The sequence below is a fragment of the Felis catus genome, chromosome B1, assembly GCF_018350175.1.
Source record: "Felis catus isolate Fca126 chromosome B1, F.catus_Fca126_mat1.0, whole genome shotgun sequence".
NCBI classification, from domain to species: domain Eukaryota; kingdom Metazoa; phylum Chordata; class Mammalia; order Carnivora; family Felidae; genus Felis; species Felis catus.
The window spans coordinates 100,303,007-100,315,915 of NC_058371.1; the positions used below are offsets into that span (position 1 = coordinate 100,303,007).

The following is a 12,909-nucleotide window of genomic DNA, read 5'->3' on the forward strand; positions in this document are numbered from 1 at the left end:
CTCATCCATTTCTTTTTGCCTGCCTTCTTTTGAGTTAATCAATTGTTTTTAGTATTCCCTTTTTATTTCTCTATTGGCTTTTCAGTATATCTCTTTCAGTTTTTTCTTTTTTAGTGGTTGCTTTAGGAAGTACAGTGTCTATCTTCAAGTTATTTCAAACTGTGTAGAGTCAGTAGTGAACTATTACATGTAAAAATATATAGGAAACTTATAACAATGTAATTCAATTATCACTCCATGTTCTTTGTGTTTTTTGGGTATATACATACATACATACATACATACATATATAATCTTCAAAATTGATTTAATTTTTGCTTTATATGGTAACAAATCTTTTAAAGCAGTTGTACTCCACCAAGGGCAATTTGCCTCCCAGGAGACATTTCACAATATCTACAGACATTTTTTATTTTCACAACTGTGAAAGAGTACTGTTGACAACCCATGGATAGAGGCCAAGGATATTGCTAAAAAGTTTATAATGTACAGGACAGTCCCTCAAAACAAAGACATATCCAAAGACATATTGCAAAACATCTAGCATGTGAAGGCAATAAAGTTTAAACATATAGAGCTTACTTCAGTAACTTAGGTTTCCAGCTAATTAAGGACATTTCTTTACTATATTCAACATTCCTCCAAATACAGCATTTATATTCAAACCTGGAGCGTTAAACTCTCTAATCTTATAGTAGGTACTTATTAGCTGATGATCGATCACCGAGTTTGTTGAGTGAATTAATTGTGGTGTGTGGTTCCACACGAGGAATTTAAAGACAATTGGAACGAAACCAGAGTTCTGAAGAGGAGAGTCTCACCCACCATTTGTCTTCTTCCTCTTTCTTCCTGGTGTTGCAAATACATCTAGTAATCATTGTTGGGGTTATTTTCATTTAAAAGGAGAATAAGAGGAGGACATTTTTAAAAATCTAGGAAATTATGTTTGCATATTAAATAAATCCTGAGTTTAAACCTTTTTGAATAAGATTATTATACATTTCTTAAAGTGTAATCTGGTTTCTTTTTTCAAATAATCTCTTTCAGTTTTATTGGACACTGATAAAATGATAATAGTCAAATTTGTCTAAGAGCACAGGATTTCAAGCTAAACCCAGGTGTGAATCTCTAGATTTATTACTTCCTAAATTTACTACCTATCCCTCTTCCAAGCCTCATTTATTATCATTTTTTAAATCTGTAAAATGGAGACAATACCTATCTCTCAAGGCAGTTGAGAAACACTTTGCACCTAGTCTAGCAAAAAACATTTCGAGTGTCCAAGGCTTTGTTTCATCTTGGGAAACTAGTTTGTTGGCTCACCAGCTTGGCCCTTGTGCCTAGAGAATACATCCCTGGTAAACTGGAGTCAGCTGAGCTATCTATTATGGGCAACAACACTCATGTCTCTGTGGACACTGATCAGCACTACTGAGATAAGGTCCAGATGCACCCTATCACAGATCACTCATTTCAAGCAAGCCTATGGAAAGGCAGGGAAATGGTGAAGGGTGGCCACTGAACTCTTTCACCATCTTCCCAGGGAAATGCTATGAATTCATTCTTGGAAGAAGCTGAGTAAGCTGCAACCTGTAGCAAGTCAACTCCTTATCCAGATGTCACAGAGGCCTGCAGCTCACAGACTTTCTGAAGACCATAGGGGAACAAAGGCTTTAAGTCCAGACAGTAGGCCTTCTCTTTTACAGCCTCAAAGTTGACAGCAGTACTAACGTCACTTTCATACCAGCTTCAAAAATTGACCAGAGGGGCCTTCTTTAGTCCTGGGAGAACCATCAAATCAAGACACACTTGCACACACACGCACACACACACACACACTTGCACACACACACACACACACACACACACACACACACTGTCTCTCTCTCAAACAAATGGCATATCTTCCACCTCGTACATTGACTGCCACAGCTGCCTTCCCGACAGGGTATTCAATCACACAAATGTCTTCTGTTTGAAGGCTGTTTCCACCTCCAGTCAGGCAGGTTGTTTTCAGCACATCTGACAAAATAGGCCAGATCTGCACAGCAATGTTTGAGAGGAAGTGCAACAAAAGACATCCAGCTGTGCTGAATTAAAAGGTCTTCATTCATCACCTTCCATCAGTCCAAAAGCAAAAGGAGGCTGACGTTATTTGTAAGAAATTTAAGGGTGTTATTATTCACCTGTAATTAAAAAGAATGGTTTGATTTGGCTTACAGCCTGGAGGAGAATGAATACTTGTATTTTGCCAGGTTATGAATTTTTCCAAGTACTGAATAGGCTCTGAGAATGAGGCAATGAGATGGAGAAACTTCTTAAGGTAGAATTTTCCTGTATTCACTTGTCACTTGCTTTTTTTTTTTTCAATCCAGCGTTTCTTTACCTTTGCTCTTCTGCTTTGGAAAAGTGTTCCCAGAGAATAGAAATCCAGGGGATTTTGAGTCCATCAACATTAGGAAGTTCATGTAGAAGCTTTTAGCTATCCCAAAGAGATGGTATGTAGAAACTTACTACAGGGGCACAAAGTTGCATTTCTCGGATACCCTACATATTCAGGAAAGATAGAGAAATGAGGCTTTCTATGGTGTACAGTAAACAAATATACATGGTAAGAAAACTAGAGATGGTTTTAAAATATTAAAATATTTCATGCATCCAGAGGCACATGTATTTCTCAAGCATGTTAGCGTGGTCTGACAAGCCTATGTTTTGGGGGTGAGGGGAGCGGGGAGGTTCCCAATTACATGCTGGGAAACTTAAACATTTTCAGTAACAATTATAAGTTTTTGTATTTTCAGAGAATTCATATGGTTTTATTCTGATATCACTAAGTCTAAAAACAAAATTTTCCTTAGGACTGCCAAAATTGTTGTTGGAGGTTAATAGAGAGTAGGTGGCCCGAAGGCAGGTCTTGGCCAGCATGAGCAGCACATGAGGACAGCATTGGGCCAGCACCTGGGAGCCCAGCAATTTGGGGCTTCACTGTATCCCACCATGCTGAGCAGTGCAGGAAAGGAAAGGATAGGGCAGCTGAAATTTAAGCTGCTTGGATGCCCTATATAATATTTGGTATTTTGAAAACACTTTACACTTGCCAGTAAGTAAATCCAGATGGAATTCAAATAAGTTTAGCCAATATTATTATCCTGGCTTGCTGATGTGGAGAGTCAGGTCTGATTGATTTGCCCAAGGACTTTCAATTCCTACAGAGCCACCATACAGCTTTTTACCGCTTCCTGTATATCCAGTGGGCCAAAGAGAGTCCTGGAAGAAAACAGAGACTTTCACATTTCCTGTTCTTGGCTCAACCCAGCAGGTCACAAAAGCTTCTGAACAAAGGAAAAATGTCCATCCTTATAACTTGGCTGGCTCCTCTTTCAGTACTTTCTTACAAAGCAACCATGGTCAGTTTTTTCAGACCTACTGCCTAATTTCTGTTAGGCCATTTTTATTAGGCTCAGGATATTCTCCTGAATAGTTATGAAAAACAACTTTCCCCAGCTTACTCATAAGAAAGAAAGCTATCTGGGATCCGGATAGCTGGAACCCAGAACAGAACATATACAATTTTAAGTTTGCACTGATGTATTCTCATTTCTAAGCAAAACCCAAATTATTGTTAAAAATCTCTCCTTTTTCTAGGATGGACATTACACGTTTATTCACTGGGTAAGTTTCCCAACTTTTACTGATGAAAAAAAATCACCTCATTTGGGCGGTTAAATACACACACACACACACACACACACACACAACAAACAAACAAACAACAGGACAGACTCCCCAGGTCCACTCAGACTTGCTAAGTGAGAAACTCTCGGGAAGCTGCATGGGAAATTATAATATCAAAGACTCTGGGATCTCATGTAGTCTCAATTCAAATCTCACCTCTGCTACTTAGTAGCTGTGTGACCTTGGACAAGAGGCTTATCCTCTCTGCACCTCTCATCTCTTCATAATGAAATGTGAAATGTGAACCATCCCTTTGAGAAACCTCCCATTAAAAGGCAGTTTAGTAAAAAAAGGGTTCAGCAGAGGAAATCTAGGAGGAGCCAGATAGTCTTTAGATCGGTCTATTTCCAAAAAACTGGGTGATGTTAAAAAAATTTACCTACCTTTTATTTAGATTCATCCAAGCTCTAAAACTGTGAGAATGAAACTATGATTTTGAAAACAAGGATACATTCTCAGACTGCATTTAGATACCTGAAAGGAAGTGGCCATCCACTCTAATCACACCAAAATCTGAGTACAGTTTAGGAAGAAGAAATTATAAATAAGCCACTCAAGCATTCTATGTTATTCAAGCTTCAAATATGCTCAGTCTTAAATACAAACTTATTAACCTACCAACAGCAGGACTTTATGAGATGTTTTAAGTAGCTCATTCCTAAATAGCTTACCAAATTACCTAAAAGACTTTTGTTTCGTACAAAAAGAATATGCTACTCCAATGAATGACAAAATTGTCTTAATTTGAAAACCCTTCTCATAAAGGACATGCTCAAGAAGACACAGGCAGGATCTTGATCTTGACTAATCAGTGGAAACATTGGGGAAATGTATCAAAATGAATAATAGAGCCAGGGTACATAAATAATGAGTACATTTCTTAACTACTTCGCTAAAACTGGTTGCTGACAAGCCAGATGGCACAAGTCATTAGGGCCTTTTGGCTTTGGTGTCTCTGCTAACTAACTCAGGAATGGGAACTCAGGACTGGAACAGCACCTCTATTGTTAGGGCCCCTCAAAGCGGAATACACTAAAAGGCCCTCCTGTAGCTGAGGAACAATGACTTAAAATTCTTTTGTTATTCTGCAATGCCTCAAAATTCGTTAAGTCTTGTCCTCTATCACCCTAAGGCACTTTGGGGACTTAATTAAGTTATTGTTTGCAGACATGGGATAAATTCAGTCACATCACAAAAGAAACAAATTCGGTTCCAAATGTTATACATACTTCCCTCTCAACTGTAAAGCAAGATTCGAGACCTATCTGAAAACAGTAACATAATTGTGGGTTTCTTTCTAAATGAAAGGGCCAGAATAATGTATTAAAAACAAAAACAGGAAAGTATAAACTATTAATTTTATTATGGAACTTGTTTACTAAACTCTGATGGTCTTTTTAAGTGTAAATATAATTGGTGCTTTCACATATTTGTTGGCAAAACATCAGTCACTTTAGGTGGAATAAAGTGAAATGCTAAAGATAAATCAGGACATTGCTGCTCAGGTCATTATGAAGCCTCTGCCATTATACTAAGCCCTGATCCCCTGGGTGTCCTTCACTGGCGGTCAGTGAAGATTGTGCTGCTAGAAAAAAAACTCCAAAAAAACCTCTAAAATGGATCAAATCACTAAATGATTATAAAGTTTTTGTTCCTTTTATTGAGTTAGTAATAAAATCTATCACTTATTTGAGAGAGGTCATTATTTGTGTCTTGAAAAATTCCATGCCATGGTTAGAGCTTATGTAATGAACAAATCCGGAGCAATGTGGGACTTTGTAATATGAAGTGATTCTTGGGTCAGTACAGGTCTCATGAATCCCAGACTATTCTTTTCCTGTTCTCTGTCTTGGCTCCAAAGGCAGGTCAAAGCAATAGCAAATAGTGCCTCCTACCCAGAGCTGGCACTACACATGTCCTGCAAAGTTAATTGGAAAACATAGCCAACACAGCCAATGGTGGCTAAGCTCCTGATAGTCTGTGAATGAAGACTATTTTTGTATCCTATGCCTGCTCATAGGTAGTCACATATAGAACACCTGACACCAAGTTGATATTTTGACTAAGGGCTACATTGTTCTTGCAGTTTTCTTGAGCTATCCCAGTCCTCTTGGCCGATGTTATCTGAACTGAAGCTCTCAAGACACATCTATGTTTGCATAGTCCTCTGCCTTTACTGAGGCCTACTCCTTTGCTTAAGGCCCACCACCTCTATGGAAATCTATGGAAATTAATACTTGCCAAAGGAAATGTTCCTTACTATAAGCTGCAGTGGTCTTTAATGGTGATATTTTCATAGGCCTAAGCCTGAATCCTAACTCCACGTGGAAACCCAGCCACACTCCACAACATAGGCCATACCACATTATTCACATTGAAGGTACACAGAGTGTCCTAGTAAAATGCAAGGCTCAAAGTCCTGACTCTACCCCAGGTCTCTCCATATGTATTTTTATCTACAAATTATATGCCTTGTCTTCTGTTTCACAAGCTTCCTAAGGAGTCTTGCCAAGGAATATGCCAAGATGAGTGTAAAAGTGGCATAATACAAAGCAGCCTTCTCATCTCTCTAGGGTTTGTACCCATTGGAAATAAAACAAAAGTGTCAGCAGATGAAGACCCAAACTCTCATATTATGAATGGTAAGTTGGAAGATATTACTTGATGGGGTAGAGCTAGCTTTCAGTTTGGCTGCTTTGGTCTTGGAAAACTTACCCAAAGGAAATTTTGAATTTTAATAGCAAACACACTTTCCCAGGTCGTTTTGTTTCTCTGGACCTGATAGAGAAAGGAGAAGCAAGAAACTACCTCTGCCACCATTTGCAGCCCCATCTGACTGAGAAGCAGTGTTCAAAGGCCAGTGCCCAACATACAGGTAATCCCTTTGACCACCCTGGGAAGAAAAATGGCAGACTGGGGGACTAGAGAGCTAGGAGTGTTATACAAATGGATATCACTCCATATGGATAGAACATTAGGCATCAACATAAAGTATTTCTTTTATTTATTTATTTATTTATTTATTTATTTATTTATTCATTCATTCATTCATTTAGAGATAGAGAGAACTCAAACAGATTTATTTATTTTGAGAGAGACAGAGAGAGCACAAACAGGGGAGGGATAGAGAGAGAGGGAGACATTGAATCCTAAGCAGGCTCCAGGTTGTCAGTGTAGAGCCCGACTACAACTGTAAGATCATGACTTGAGATGAAATCAAGAGTTAGGCACTTAACCAACTGAGCCACCCAGGTGCACCAAAGAGTGAAGTATTTCTGCCCAAATACTCAAAGACCCATTAAAAAAAGTGGTTTTTTCCTTCTGATAATCAGAGAATCAATTCTGTAATCTATTTTAATTTTACATTTTGCAGAGCTTCTAAGAAACTTAAAGCTAAGTGTATTTGCTCAATTATAATAGTTTCTCTGCTGTATTTATTTGTATTTAAATGCAAATAATGCATTAAATAAATTCAGAATCCTTCCTTTATTTTACAAAATGTAAGCCTTCCACCTTTCAAGGAATTATAAGACTGTTCTACTCTTAGTTACCAATCAAATGGCACATTACAAGATGGCACATTACAAGACAACCCTTCAGGACCATGAGTGCTTTGCCAATACAAACATAGTTCACTGATTTTACAAAAAATATTGTAGACAAGTCCTAAAAGTAAACAGGTGCATACATTTTTTGAAATTCAGACCTTGTGTTTCATTAAGGGGGGCTACAGATGAAGGGAAAGTCAGGATAATCAATAATTACAAAGTAAAAGTGAAATCAGTTTCAGAAGTGTTTTCTGACATGAAATATAAACAAAGTTTTTTTGGAGAGGATGGGAAAAAAAAAAGATTAATTAAAGGTAGAAATCTCTTTCATCATAGGCCAGTTTTTTTACACACCATTAAGCTCATTCTTTTTCAAGAATGGTTCAAAATTATTTGACTAAAATCAGTAATAAAAATGGAATGAAAAGGAAATAGTCTTGAAATAAGCATATTTTATTTAAGTCCTTTGTATTGATCAAATGTCAGCGTGGATAGCAATATTTAGTCTTTATAAAGCTCTTCACAGCTTGATCCACTGACACCACAGTTTTCTTAATTTCCTGACCAACGGCATTGTATGGCCAACAGCTGGTGCCTTTAACCCAGCAGATGCTTTTGTGTCTCAGTTGTATTCATCATACAGGCAGCGTCCAGGATTGTGTTTTCCTTCACACCCTTCTCCCACATGCAGAAACTTCCTTCAGAAGACAAAGGGAGTGTGCATAAAAACACACCACAGGGTGTGGATGAGTTTAATAAACACAGTCTCCCGTGTATAAAGAGCCTAACTCTTTCCTAGTACAGTAGGATTACACAACAGCCACTGAAGTAATTTGAAATGGTTCCTATAAGACCAAAATCCACAGCCAAAGGAATCACATAATCATAGAATATTGAACTTGGATGGAATCAGTACAGTGTATCAAAGCCGAGTAATATATGGGCGCTTTTAAAGGAAAAAGTTATTTAAGCTCACACTCCCCCCCCATGTTTATTTAAACCATTTTTGTTATAAAATTACTTAAATATGTAGAACCAGAAATCAAAGTATAAACTTATCATATATCTAGCTTCTTCAACTCCCAATTGGGACAGATACCACTAAGTTTAAGTGTCAATGTAGGTAAGTGCCATATACTATAAATTGTAATGAACTTTCAAGGTGAAAATCATGCCAAAGTGTCAGCATGTTTTCATGTGGCTCCACCTCCACCATTTACTGACTTTGTCACTTGAAACAGGTTACTTAGCCAATCTGTGCCTCATCTATAATAGTAGAATCGACCATATAGGTTATAAAATTCAGTAAAATAATAAAAATGTAACAGGGCATACCATAAAGTTAGTGTTCAGTAAATGATCATGATCATTTGTTTTCAAAACCATATAGTCACCAAAATTCAAAGCTTATTTAACTTAATGATATGATTTTTTAATGAATATATATATGTGTATATATATATATATATATATATATATATATATATATATAGTGAGAGTAAGTTCACAGACCATTTTTTTGAACAGAATGATATTAAGAACTTCAAGAATGTGTTCTCTAGTTCAGAATAACCAGACTTCATAAATAATTAACTCTGCCAGTTTGCAATTTTAAAACCAAATTTAATAAGGTGACACTCTGAAGTTATTCTGTCACCGCAAGATAAGGTATTATCACGTTATTGAAATCTGCATTAAATGCATTGTTTAGTTTAACCATTTCTCTAATGAAGAAGTAGATTATATACTACTGGTACTACCTTTAGGACCAAGGAAAATCAAAAAGCTATGATAGATTTTTCAATTAGAGTTTGGTAGCCTGAAACTATCAGCCATATCAATATCCGAGACCTTGAAAAATCACAAAGAAGAAGTTTAGAGGAGCCCAGGTGGCTAAGTCAGTTGAATGTCTGGCTTCAGCTCAGGTCATGATCTAGGGGGTCAGAGTTCGAGCCCTGCATCAGGCTCTGTGCTGACAGCTTGGAGCCTGGAGCCTGCTTCGGATCTGTGTCTCCCTCTCTCTCTGCCCCTCTCCAGGTTGTTCTCTCTCTCTCTCTCTCTCTCTCTCTCTCTCTCTCTCTCAAAAATAAATAAAAACATTAAAGAAAACTTTTTTTAATTAAAAATAAAAAGAAGTTAAGAAGTTTGGTTCCTTTCCAAAGTTCTTTGTTCTCTATGAAAGTGTGAAAAATCTGCACATCACAAAAAGAAATAGCAATTTGATAGGTGTGTCCCAAAATAATCAGGTTGGCTTTCATGGTGGTGAAGAAAACATTCTCAATTATCACAAAAGTGGTAACTGCACAGTTTTAATTATACTTATTTCTGTGTCTAATATTTTCCCTTGTTAAAATTTATTATGTATGAAAATAAACATACATGTCATATAGACATCACAACTAACATTATCTCAGATCTGTAAAGAATATATTTCAGAGGACAGAATTTTCTCTATTATTTGTGTGGGACCTTAAAACCAATTTGAAAGCTAATATGAACCCAGTATTTTTCCTGCATTCAGATACATAAAGCATTCCTTACATTTTTAGAAGTTTCCATCATGTCAAGTAGTTGTATTACAGTGTTCAGATTTATAAATAGATGTTTTAAATTAATAACGATATGCATATAGGATTCTCACATCAAAGGTTTTCAATAAAATCTTTCCCTAGCTACTTAGACATATATATGATTTAAATTTTGAAAGCATTTTTCATATTTTCAATCACTGACACGTGCAACTGATTTTTTAAAATCCTTTCTAAGAACCAACTAAGAATACAAAACAAAGAAAATACAAACCCAAAAACCTCTATGCGGGGATGGGGGGGTGGGGGGATATTGTAATATGTAAAAGATGAATTAGGAGGCAAAGCTTTGAAAGAAAAAACTTTTTAGGCTAGTGGAATTGATGTGTATAGAATGGGCTGTTAACTAGATGCATTTAGTTGCAGTTGAACTACTCAAACAGGAATGAGAGGAGATAGAGCTTATACTTTAGGAATCTTCATATAGTATCCATCTCTTTAAACATATCAGTATTTTTCATTTCATGGACTTCTTTCTCTTTCACATACAGTACCAGTTAGAATTTACTGTGTAACAAACCACCCCACAACTTTGTCAATTTAGGCAACAACATTTATTTAGCTCGAATATCAGTTGGTCAGCAGTTGGAGCTGTGTTCAGCCTGATGGCCTTTAGGTGTGGCCCAGACTGACAGCTGTTAGCTCAGCTTCTTCAAGGACCTTGGCTGGAACAGCCTGGAGTCTCCTGATGCATGGTTTCTTATCCTCTAGCAGGCCAGACTGATTGTGCACAGGGTGCAATTTTAAGCTCAGTGCGAGAGATCCCTAATATGCAAATGCTTTTTAAGACTCTATTTGCTGCTGTTCCATTGACCAAGGCTGGGCACAAGGCCAGTTTACATTCAATAGAGTGAAGAAAGGCTTCACTTTTTAGTGAGAAGACCTGAACATATTTGTCACTATTTTGCTATTTATCATATCCATAATATTTCTTAACACATGTCCTTTCAATTTAGTGCCTAAATATCTCTGAAATTCATCCATTTCTCTCTTAAGCAACATTCCTCAAGGTCAGCTACCATTATCTTTTATTGGACTACTGCAGCAGCTTTCTAAGTGACTCCCTTCAACTATGCTTACTGCCTTCCAAGAAGGCAGTCAAGCAATCTTTTTTAAAACCTAGAAAGTATTTGAATAAGAATATCCAATTAGCCAGTGAAAGTCTTTTCATTGCATCAACTTAAAACTCAAGTCTTCACCAGGCCTATTATGTTCTCCATGGTATAGTTCACACACCTTCAGTCTGTGTGGCCTCCCATGAGAGTGAATAAAAACATGTACAATGACAGGAGGGTGCCTGACCTGGCCATATCTGAAAGCTTTTATCAATAAAGGAAGTTTGGACTGGGTTTGAGTAAGAAGTGACTAGAATGAGTTGGGAAAAGGGGATGAATATTTATATAAGTTGCAATTTCACATTAAAAAAAATTTTTTTCAGTGTTTGTTTATTTTAGAGACAGAGAGAGAGAGAGAGACAGAGACAGAGTGAGAGCCAGGAGAGGGGCAAAAAGAGAGGGAGACACACAATCTGAAGCAGGCTTCAGGCTCTGAGCTGTCAGCACAGAGCCCAATGTGAGGCTCAAACTCATGAACCGTGAGATCATGACCCAAGCTGAAGTTGGACACTTAACCAACTGAGCCACCCAGGTGCCCCTCACATTTATTTGTATGATTTGTTAATTGTTAAAAGCTGAGATGACATCTGTTTTTCTCACAACTAAGTCCTTGGTGCCTATCAAAATGACTGGTTTAGAAATGTTAAGACAAGATTAACTTTCAGATACCTAAACAGAGACTAAATTTTGGACTTATTATGAAATCACTATATTTCAGAATGACACTTTACCAATGTTTGAAGCCATTATTTTTAGGGTCTATGACATATTTTTCTGGGCTTTATATCAGGAATAATGAAATTTGGGTTCTAGGATTAGTTCAGCCATTACCCATCTGTTAAATATTCTTGGTCTCAGTTTCCTCATCAGTAAGGTGAGAAAGAATGCGTACATAGTATCTATCTTTCCAATTCTTTAATTATGTGATGCTATGATTCTGAGACTTGAAATAAGCAGAAAATTTTAGCATAAGGATAACCTCCTTTCAGAAGTGAATGTATTATACATTTATTTATCTGAATTTGCTTTGGACTCATGATGTGTCTTCAATTTAAGTAGCCAGTGGATCTAATTATATATAAAAATCAAATTGCTAAAAATGTTAAACGTAGAGACTTTTGAAAAACCCAGAGAAAATAAAAAAAACACAGAAGAATAAACATATAATATGTAAACAATAGAATGAAATTAAATAGCAATAGCAATCTCCTCATCGCAGCTAATAGAGTAACTGTCCTAAATTTGTGGACTACTTAGATGCCTCACATTGAGAAACATGCTGAATTTCCAAAAATTTTAACACATGGGACCTGCTTATGAAGCATCTGGAAAATCCCAAAATCAAAACATGCACTTCAGCAGGACAATTTCAAAAGAGTATAACCCAGAGGCTATGCCCCCCAAGCTGAGTGTGGCAGGAAATAGTTGGGCCCCCACATGTCAGGACAAAATTTCTGCAGCACTTCTCAATAGGACATTTAAAAAGAGAAAAGCAAATAGGCAACACAGCAGTAGGTATTTTTTAATATATTTCAGATTTTACTCAAACAAAAACAACATATGGGATTCTGAAGTAATTCACAATTCATTATAATGAATCAAATAAGAGATTTTGAACCTCTTGAACCCAAAGTAATAGATTTTATTCTCATGATTTTGTGAGGCTTCTGAGGTAAATCCTAGTTTATTGAGAAATGTATCTGACCTAGGACATCAGAAAAACAGAGTCCAAATTCAGCTATGTGATGTGACCTTAATCTCTCAATCTGCAATGTATATGAAAATAGGGCAAAAGAATGGCCTCTGGAGGATGACTGCTGGTTTTTAATCCCAGCTCCTCCTCAGGAAAAAAAATATATTAAATATCTTGGCATTTGATAAATGAAGTGTCATGTATTTTGTAGGGTAGCCACTAAGAATAGA

At 36.8% G+C, this 12,909-nt stretch overlaps 1 long non-coding RNA gene across 1 annotated transcript in view; it reads right to left on the minus strand.

Moving 5' to 3' along the window:
- Positions 1 to 292: 292 nt before the first annotated feature.
- The window catches only part of LOC123384951, a 110,072-nt gene continuing 97,455 nt past the window's right edge, over positions 293 to 12,909 (minus strand). The window contains exon 2 of the long non-coding RNA XR_006596783.1: positions 293 to 3,267. This is a non-coding gene — a long non-coding RNA (uncharacterized LOC123384951). The remainder of the gene's footprint in view (positions 3,268 to 12,909) is intronic.